The sequence below is a fragment of the Salarias fasciatus genome, chromosome 3 (assembly GCF_902148845.1).
Source record: "Salarias fasciatus chromosome 3, fSalaFa1.1, whole genome shotgun sequence".
NCBI classification, from domain to species: domain Eukaryota; kingdom Metazoa; phylum Chordata; class Actinopteri; order Blenniiformes; family Blenniidae; genus Salarias; species Salarias fasciatus.
Genome location: NC_043747.1, coordinates 25,778,436 through 25,787,906, shown reverse-complemented (window position 1 = coordinate 25,787,906; position 9,471 = coordinate 25,778,436).

The following is a 9,471-nucleotide window of genomic DNA, read 5'->3' as shown; positions in this document are numbered from 1 at the left end:
GCTCGCCTCTCTGTTTCCACGCCGCCATGAATCCAGGTTCAACATCTTCCTCCGTCTGCTTCCAGACTCTTTTTTTTTGGACTTGATTCATTTTGAATGCGTGAAGCTGAACTTTGAGCAGATGAAGTCATAAGAAATGAGACGGTAAAATGTTTGTTTCTGCCTTTCAGTATTCCTGAAACGTGCAGCTGGAGGTTTTTCTTCTGTAACACCTTCACGGATTTTTTTTTTCTGCATCAACAGCAGGAACAAGGAGTCCTGCAGCATCTTAAAGAGACAGGAAACACTTCCACAGAACCCCCGACGTGGACGTGTGACGAGACGCTGTGTGAACCTGCAGCTTCTCCTCGCCCCCCCCCCCCCCCCCCCCCCCCCCCCTCTCCTCTGGTATGCAGAGTCCTCCCCTGCGTGTGTGTTCTGCATTAAAAGCAGCCCGTTCCCACGCTCTGCAGGGCTCCCGGTGCGGCCCGTGCCGCCGTAGCGCTGCTTTACGAGGGGTCACGCAAAGACGTCGCCGTGATGCTGATCGCAGTGGTTAATAGCGCTTCTGCTCACGCATGAATAACAAACATGGCGTCCTCCAGAGTGGCTGGACTCCCAGTTCATATCCCAGCATCCGATTCATCAGCTGTCCATGTGAGTGTCGGGTAATCTCCGTTGTTAATGTTCAGAGTGTATTGTTCTCGGCAGTGTGTGTGTGTGTGTGTGTGGTTTCGTGACAAAAACAACCAACAGCGCCAACTAGTGGTACAACATGAAAACTGAATCGTTATTCAGTGTTTCCTCGGAGATAACTACTGTCAGACACGGGAAAGCCAGAAAACCACTTCAAACAACACACACACTTCAAAGAGCGAGGCAGATGTGTGTGTGTGTGTGTGTGTGTGTGTGTGTGTGTGTGTGTGTGTGTGTTGGCTGACTTATCCCACAAGTGTGTGAAAAATCAATGGCGTGAGAGCGGATCAGAGGAATGTGTGAGAGATTGATTTCCAGCAGACGAGGCTTGGTGGCGGCGGCGCTCGCTCCGCCCTGCATCCTCTCTCCTCTCAACCAAGCAAGCAGCGGCAACAAGGTCAGAGGTCACCTGCCTCAGAGCCTGCTGCTAGATGGGTAATTTCACCGGGCTGCAGGAATAGTCAATAGTTCCACATGATGAAGAGTTTGGGGGCTCACACACCAGCGATGCTAACATGCGACATGCCAAGCGTTTTGGGGGCGGGGCAAAGAAATCTTTGGTCTTTAGGGCGGAAAATAAACACGACCGACGAGTTTCATGCAATCTCAACCGATTCTTCGACGCCCCCTAGTGCTATGACTGAGTGGTCGGCACAGCGGTATGTGTTAGCCTTTAGCCGCTCCTACTGGAACGGTACGCTAACGGCGAACAAATCAGGAACGGCGAACATTCTTGTGTGGCTTTTCACACTGTGCGACATCATCGTGTGGACTGGACCGAATGGACGGCGCTGCAGCACAGAGGCTTTAAATAAGCTGTCCAGAGTGTGCGAGCGATCAATTAAACATGACACCTGCGCCAAAAGGCAACCGCGGTCTGCGGCGACGGAGGCGGCGAGCGGCGGTCAGCGGAGCAGAAAGCGTGGCGAGCGAGCTAACGAGCCGCCGGCGGGACACACTACGGAGGTGCAATGCAGCAAACAACAAGTGGCTGATAAAGGAAACAAACAGCAGAGATGCAGAGCACTGTGTGTGTGTGTGTGTGTGTGTGTGTGTGTGTGTGTGTGTGTGTGTGTGTGTGTGTGTGTGTGTGTGTGTTTTCATCAATAATGAATGCAGGTGGTGTTGCAGGGATGTAAGGGACTTAGTGCTCATGTATATTTTAATGAGAGCTCAGTGTGTGTGTGTGTGGTGTGTGTGTGTGTGTGTGGTGTGTGTGTGTGTGTGTGTGTGTGTGTGTGTGTGTGTGTGCGTGTGGTGAAGCAGCTTGAATTGTTCTCGAGGGAGGAATTGAAGATTCCCTCTTGTTAGCACTCAGGATGGAAGGATAGAACAGAGGGTTGCCCTGAGAACTAAAGTGAGATTTTCATTAAATGAAAAAAAAAACCCATTGTTTAAATAACTCTAATTAAAGTTAGTCGACTGAGCTCACCTGCTGGTGGACGGGCTTCCTGGTGAGATTACTGGTTCTGGTGATATAAAGGTGAAATGACCGGACTGAGCAATGATCAGTGCAGAAACATGTTAGTGCAATTCCACTCACAGCCACTAGGTGGTGGTTTTACTGTTGCAGTAGGTGAGTACAGCGAACATGGGGGACTGGATCCAAAACATTCCAACGGATTCTGGTTTGATTGATGAACGAATGTTCAATTAAAGGTGCTGTAGGCAGGATTTTGCTAGTCAATGCTAATTTTTCTGTGTTTTCTTTGGATTAAATGTTAGAGTATCCATTGATAATCCTTTAGGAGTGTAGCATAATTGCACTACCGCGAGGGCGCAGCGTTTCCATCTGTCTCTGTTCTGAGCTGAAAAGGAATCTCCACAGCTCCAGGTATCTTTGACCAATCAGAAGAGCCCATGAGGCTCTAACTGTGATTGGTCGAGGAGCGATCGTCGCACGTTCTTGTGGGAGGGGCTTAACTTGCATAAGGGCGTGATGTCAGAGAAAACAGGACAGGATTGGCTGTGCTGCGTTTCAAATGGCCATCTTCGATGAGTCAAATCGCCATCTTGCTGATGGCGGAGATGTGGAATCCTGCCTACAGCACCTTTAACATGCATACGTTCACACAACAAAATGACTTTTGTTTGTTTTTGTTTCTTTAAACTTTTGCCATAATGCGGGCATGAAAGAGGAACCAGATTAAATGAAAGTCACTGGAAGGGTTGGACTTCGGGTCATGATGGGAAATTTGGTGCATGAATAAAGAACAGAGAGAGAGAGAGAGAAAGAGAAACAGAAAGAGAGAAAATTAGAAAGAAAAACAGAGGGCAGAGAAAGAAGATGGGACACAACACCTGTCGCTTGTCCTGTTCTCTTTCCCTCTTCCTCATACACACACACACAGACACACACACACCAGGGTCACCAACCCACCAATCAGAACGTGGCTCTGACTGGTTGCCATGGTGACGGTGCAGTGGGAAAAGGAGACCGAAATGCGATTTCTGTCTCAGCTGTCAGTGTCAGTCAAAGCGTCAGCGCGGATCCATCAGCGGAGACAGACTCCTCCACGTTCGGCGTCTTCTTTAAACACAGCAGCGGGGACTAGCTTAGCTTAGCGTTAGCTCGCGCCTGCAGCTGAAGCGGTTTTCGCCGCCGCCGCCATGTGAATTCTCTGAGACAGATGTGGCACACAGCCGCGCTCCCGCCAGTGTCCGTTCAAAGTGAAACTCTCCCTCATCTTCTCATGGCCCCAGACGCTCGCTTGCTAACGGCCGGCAGCTGCTGTGTGCCGAAGTGTCTCCATGTCCAGACGCAGAGGACGAAACTTTCTGTCCAGCTGGGAGCATGTTGTTGTAGTTTGGTGAATAATCAAGAGAGAACGGTATTTCACATAATACCTCGAGAGGTATTCCAACCACATTCTGACGGTCTCTGATAGTTCAGGTTCGTGTTCAGTCTGCTCCAGATCGAGATCCTGGCTCTGACTGATTTGCCGACAAACCAAGGTCTGATTCTGAGTCTGTTCGCGAGATTCAGGTAAAGTGAGGATGCAAAAACAACAGCAACAAAAAAAATGTCACCACATTTTAGCTGCAGATTCAAGTCGCTGCTGTGGATCCAGAAGGTCGCCGGTTCAAACCTCTGTCCTGCTGACGGGCCAGAGTCTCCAGGAATGCTGCCGCAGCTCGAGGAATGTGTGTGTGTGTGTTTGTGTGTGTGTGTGTGTGTGTGTGTGTGTGTGTGTGTGTGTGTGGGGTGCGCTGACTCTGCGAGATCGGTGTGTTGGACCTCACCGGCTGGAATGCTGCCCAGCGCTGGAATGTGACTTGATGCACACATACAGAGACCAGTGTGTGTGTGTGTGTGAGAGGGAGAGCGAAAGTGGGAGAACGCAGCGTTGAACACCACTGTCTGCTTTGATTAAACCAATAGATTACAGACGTTTTCAGAGAGTTTGGGTTCGTTTACGCGACGATGATTTCCAGTGAAAACAAAACATTTTTTGTGGCATTTTGTCCGTTTACACGGGGACGGCGCTCGGAGTCACTGAAGACGCAACTTTTTCACAACCCTGAGTCCAGCTCCATGGAAATAGGGGGAAACTCAACTCGGTGAAACACTCCAACTCCAACAACCTTTGGAAGATGCTCCGTCTCCATGGAAACAGGGGGAAATGCAACTTTTCTGGAATCCTCCAGCAGAAAGTTGCCTCAAACACTTCTGCTGTCCTGTGTTTCCACAGAACGAAGGACGCGTTTAAGCTCGTGGGAGGAAAAGAAGCGGACTCTACAGACAGAAGAGAAAGACTCCAGATTCACAGTCAGCCTGAAGTTATTTGAACAAGTGGAAGAAGTCCTTCTCTTTTCACCTCTTGTTCCAGGAATAAAGAGAATCTCAGTTTTTCAAACCATCACTGAATATTCGATGATTCCATGAAAGCACGGAACATTTTTATTGTTCTGAAGCGATTCATTTTATATGCTCGGTAAAACTTCCTGTTCATTCCCAACCAGCAGAAGCAAACGCCTCACTCTGGACACTGTAACGGGCCAATAAAGGCAAACTGTGTGAGTTCACATACCAGACATGCCGCTGCAGCTCCAATGTGCCTCCGTTCACACCGGTCATCTGACCGGAGCGTGATCAAACGGGCGGATTTAGGATAAAACCTCAGACAGCAGTCTGGAAATGTATTCACATCATTCCTGAGTAGAAATGCAACAATACTGCTTTTTGTTCAAAGCACATTAAAGCATAATGACTTATTAAATGAAATAAAAATGCTATAATTAAAGGATAAACCTGTGTTAGGTGTAGTGCAATGTCCCCACCCCCCAAAAATGAAACATGACTGAAAAGCATGAGACACTGAGAACAGTTCGGACTCCAAAGACCGACCAGATTTCACATTATCTGCGTCACGGATTGAAAATAGCTGAAACAACCTTGTGTACCAGTGTGATGCTGCGGCTCAGCCCGTCTGCACAGAAATGAAGGGAAGTCAATGGAACGTCCCCACAAGGCTGCTGAACAGTGTGTGTGTGTGTGTGTGTGTGTGTGTGTGTGTGTGTGTGTGTGTGTGTGTGTGTGTGTGTGTGTTTAAGCTTTAATATGTGTGCTAATCTCAATAGAAATGCTCTGAGATTACAGATGATTTCCCACCAGATTAGTGCCCCAGTTTTTCTGTCTGTCCGCCACACACACACACACACACACACACACACACACACACACACACACACACACACGAGGATGAAGATGAAAAATCATATTTGTCTATCAACAAATCTTCTCTATTAAAGAATCGTTTCCATGGCAACATTTAAAGTGAAAACGCATCGTTTTTGCCGTTTTACTTCAGAAACTTTTCAAATTTGCACGGCAACTTTCTGAAAACGATGTAGTTAGCATGTTGGTCCACTAGTTGGAGCTGAAATGCTTCTCCGCTGAAAGGAATCGAGGTTTACTGATACTGATACTTGGTAAAGAGGATCCTTTATGGTTTTTATCTGTCTTTTTCTTAGTCTTTTCTGTTTCCGTTCACGTTCAAGAAGCAAAACTTTGGTTCCGCTGTGGGGGTCCGTTGACACGACAACGGAGCAGGGAGCCACTGAAAACTCAACTTTTCCACTCGGTCTCCATGGAGACGGGTGAAAACGAGCCTTTGTGGAAACACTTGTCGGTCCTGAGGAGGCGACACAAACGGCTAACAGAGACTGAAAAATTAGTCATTATATCAATTTAAATACAGTACAACAACAATAGTTGCACAGTAACAGCATGTTTACAGCAGCAGTTCTCAAACTGGGGTCCCCGGACCCCCTGGAGTCCATGAGCCAGGGCATGGGGGTATTTTTATGTACATCTGATTGTTTTAAAACAGCAATTTGACAAACATGTTTATTTTAACAGACTATTCAAGGAGCAATCTGTTTGAGTACTCATTTGCTGTCAGTCCAAATCTTCTGTTTTTGAATAATGGTGCGTTCACACCGGCGTTGCTTTTACATTCAAAGTCTATAGTGGAGGAGCTTCAACGGAACTAACGCGCTTTTCGAGCGTTGGCGACGCGCGTCACACGCATTCACGTGTTGCAGGCGTCAACGCCTGAAGTTGGGAAAATTGAACTTTGGAAGCGTCAACGCAGAGCGTCATCCAATCACAGACGAGCACTCTGGGTAAGACGTCCCTCCTTGTGACGCGCTGACGCGGGCCAGAAGCTCGTCAAACCGGGCCCGGGAGAGGCGGAAGTACCGCTGAAAGCGAACCTCATCCTCACGCAGCTCCTGGGGTAAATGGTGAAACTCACCGTACTCTGAACGCCTCTGCAAAATATCATGAATCCAGACACGTCGCCTGGACTCGCGACAACGACGTCGTCGGGCTTTATCAAGCAAATAAAGCAGACCGCCGGCAGCAGAGGAGCGAAGTCAGCAGCAGCCGCTGTTGGTTCATAAAATGCACACGCGGCCAACCAGGGGCGAATCACGCGAATCTCGCCGCGCTACTCGCTGCCGGTGTGAACGCGGCATTAAGTCATGATCAGAACTATTTAACGGATGTAGTGGGTGGTTTGTCAGAATCTGCCCAGGTGGGAAATGTCGACCTGACTCCATCGTACAGCGACTGAAACAAGACACAAGGAGGGAGAAGACTGAGCTGATTCACCTAACAATGAACCGCAGGCATCCAGCTGGTGGATCAACAGGAAAACTACATCGTTTTCAAAATGTTGCCATGTGAATTGAAACAAAAACACAAAAAAATGTGCTTTCCGTTGTCGTATTAGTTTTGTTGTGAGTGTGTTACAACAGAGTCGTACTGTTTGAGCACCTGGATGACAGCAACACACCGATTAGCATAAAGCTAAACATTCCCAGCGGGTTAAACTTCATATCCCATGATCCCACAGTCCCTGAGGAATCTCAGGAATGCAGACTTGCTGCACATTCCTAAACAACTCCTGAACACACACGGACTGTGAAGGCCGAGGAGTGTGTGGTGAACAGCATGGAGGGGTGAACAGGTTTGGAGTCAAGGTTTTACACTCTGGAGGAAAACACTGTCATTGACCACCTTGTGCAGCTTCCTGAAAGTCTTGGACACACATGATAAGGTGTGTGTGTGTGAAGAGACCTTATAATGCATCTCTGACTGCTCAGTTCATTCTCCAGGACAGTGTTTAAAAATGTTTAAAAATACCAACAGTTCAAAAATAATTTATATGCAGTAACATGAAATAATTCTTTGATAAAATGTGAACGAGATTAAAAACTGAACTTCATATAAAGGCAGTGCTTCCATTTCAATACCTCTTAGTTCAATACCTTCAGTTTTGACTAATAGTTACATATCTTTTCCAAATAGCTGAAGAAACAAGAAGAAACAGAAGAAATATTTTACAGTTAAAAAATCAAATAAATCAGAAACTGAGGACTGTATTATGTATTTTTGTTGTGTTTTCACGTCAGCTTTATTTTTACATCACCAAATAGGCACCCTTACAGAGCAAACCCAGTAGAGCCACATGAGAAGCAGAAGCCAGTGTGGAAAGGAAATAAACTCCCTTTTAAAAGGAAGAACCCTGCAGAACCAGGCTCAGAGATGGCAGCTTCCTGCTATCCCACATGGGACGAGGGGACAGAACGAAAAGGAGAGGACAGACAGATCAGTGTAGGTTTTGTTCGACAGATGAAGTTTTTAGGATTAACTCCTCTCCATTATAAGATACAGTCTGATTTCATCTCTGTTTCGACCCAAAATGCTTTGCCCTGGTTACAGGGTACTTGAATGAAAAAATTGCTCACAGGGGGAACCTCACTGAAAAAGGTCGAGAACCGCTGATCCAGCAGACACCTGTCGCCCCCTGCTGGCTGATTTCAGAAGTAGTGGTTATGGGCTCTATGCACAACTCAGCCACTTCCTGAACTTCAGGAGGCTCTTTGTTTCCTGTTTTTCATGACAGGACGAGCTGATTAATACAGGTGTGTCTGACCTCTGTAACACCTTCAGACACACCTGTATTAATCAGCTCATCCTATCATGAAAAACAGGAAACAAAGAGCCTCCTGAAGTTCAGGAAGTGGTTGAGTTGTGCATAGAGCCTATAGTTCTTTCTAATGTGACTAAAGTTGAACTTTCATGGTTTCATGAAGGAACCATCGAGTTGCTGAGGTTCAAGTTGGAGTGTTTTTATCTTTCTCGGGTGCTCTTCTGTAATTTATTGCTCATTGTTGTATTTTGCTGTCATTTTCTGGAGGAGAGATTACAGGGAGGTAAAGTGCATCTGTATTTCTTTTTTTTTCTATTAAAAAAATCTTACTTTGCTGTTGTTTATACATTGTTGTGATTGTTCTGCAATTTTGCAATCATATTTTTGTCAAGTCTTTATTTTCGTTCCAGCACTCTCGCTGGAGATTTGGCACCACCTTGTGGAAAGTTAACGACGGACACACAAGTCAAATGAGATTAGAATGAATGCAGAATACTTCCCACTAAAACAGTATTCAGCATATTGGTGGGATGTGTCAGTTTGAATCACTCTGATCCACACTGTATCTTATAACTTCTGAAAATGATTGTTTTCTTGATAAAAAAAAAAAAAAAGACTTATACTCCGGCAGCTTTTCTTTTTTTTCCTCGCTTGAAGTGCTTTTACTTTGAAGCCAGTGAATCCACCTCCACAGCCCGGCCCTCCTCTCCACAGCTGCTCCAGCCCTCCCTTGGCCGTGTGTGTTTTTCAGGAAGCGGCCGTCCGTGTGTCCCTGCGTCCCTGCACACACACTCCCCTCTCCAGGTACCGAGCGAGTCGGGGCGGCGTGGGGGAAACAGGCCGGCCAGAGGACAGAGAGTATCCCGGCTGTCACTCAGACCCGCTCAGCCTGGGAAAACTGGTCTTTTGAAGGTAAGACGAGCCTTTAACGCGGGTCTCTTCAGGCTCACGCACGTTGCTCTTGTTTATTTCCCGGTGACCGGCTACATTGTTTTGTTGTGTGTTTGGGCCCCTTGGTGTGTATTAATAATATCATACGCGGTGAAATGCGTGACACGTAAACAAAAGTTCTGACATCTGCCTCTTCCGGAAGTGTCATAATCATGCCACCGCCTCATTTATTACACTGTACGGTCGTTTTTTTTTTTTTTTAATAACTTCTAAACTGACTTACTCTTCTAGTTGTCATCAGTGAAAAAGTAAATAATAATCTTTGATTCAGTAAATCTCTAAATTAGTGCTGTCATGCGATCAAAAAATGAATCTAATTGATTACAGGATTTGTAATTAATTAATCTAATTAATTGCATTTTAATCTCATATCTGCTTTGGGTCCCCAAGTGAACAATTCAAA